We start from the raw sequence: 1,377 nt of genomic DNA on the forward strand, positions 1-1,377 counted from the left end.
GATCGTCGTGTCTCATGAGAAAGCTGTGTGTAAGCCCGGTATGCCCGATTCTGAGTCTATTAATTATGACTTCGTGGCGTCTCTTGGAAGTGTGTGTTGGCCAATTTCTGGTTATTATACCGTTCTACGAATGTACAAACATTTAATTTGCCTCACACTATTATAAATAATAACAGAGCCGGCTCACTCTTCTGGATAAAAAATAAATGTATGAATTCAAAATTTAAGGGCCTCCTTCAATATTGTATATTATAATGTGCGTTGCAGTGCTCGGTTGTTTATAGGTATTACATATGCATACTATATATATTATCAGGCGACCTTTACCCGATTTCAGCGGTGGTCATAATATTATACTATACCACATTATTGTTCCGTTCAAGTTGAGCGAGCTGTCCCGTTAAACGCCACATCATAACTTCTCGCTGAAATGGAGTACGCGTGTTTGATACATTATTATCGCTTTGGATTATTTAATTCATGACGGTCGACCGTTAAAGGTGTATATTTCGTACGTCGATTTGGGTAGCAAAAAATCGTGTCTTGGCAAGCGGTACAGCATGAATCTGTGCATTTTTATTCGTTTGGTATCCCAAATCCATACGACGTTTGCTTCCTGCAATGATAAAACATATTTTTTTTGTTAAATCCTTTTGTACATAAGATAACATTTAATAATGTCGTATACCATGGTTTTAATACTTGTAATAATATTTGTATTTTGGTCATAGTCCTATGTCTGTATTAATAACTAATTATTACAATAATATGTTTAAGAAAATTACTTACTTACTTATTATTATAATTATTATTTAATAAGCAGTCCGTGGGGAATCCAAGATTATTAGACGTAACATGTCGGATTTTTATAAAATTAGGCTATATAATATTAATTGTACTTACAAATAAAAAAAGGTGGGTAAGTGGATGTCGCTCTGCTGTACAGTAGGTTAGAAGTGGGTCACTGAATAATGGATGGTATTAAATTTGAATTCAATGATATAATATCACTGTATAAGAAAAACGATTCTGAGCGGAGACGGTATATCAGTCTATGTATTAGACATATATTATATACTTATCTATGGTATTAAAAAAAAATTGGCCTATAATAGGTACCTATAATAAATTCCAAATTAATCATATCATAATATCTATTAGGTACTTATAATACATTATACGTCAACAAAAAACCGTGGTACTATCATAGATATATAATAGTATACTTTAGAAGTTTCAAGTACCCACGAATAATATTATACAATCACAACAAAATAACTAAAATAGTTATCCTAGGTTTTTAATATGTATTTCGTCAATTTGTATTAAAATGACTATAAAAAAAACTGTGTAAATGTATTTTTTAGATTTTTGGTA

This window comes from Acyrthosiphon pisum, chromosome X, assembly GCF_005508785.2.
Source record: "Acyrthosiphon pisum isolate AL4f chromosome X, pea_aphid_22Mar2018_4r6ur, whole genome shotgun sequence".
In the NCBI taxonomy this organism is placed as follows: Eukaryota; Metazoa; Arthropoda; class Insecta; order Hemiptera; family Aphididae; genus Acyrthosiphon; species Acyrthosiphon pisum.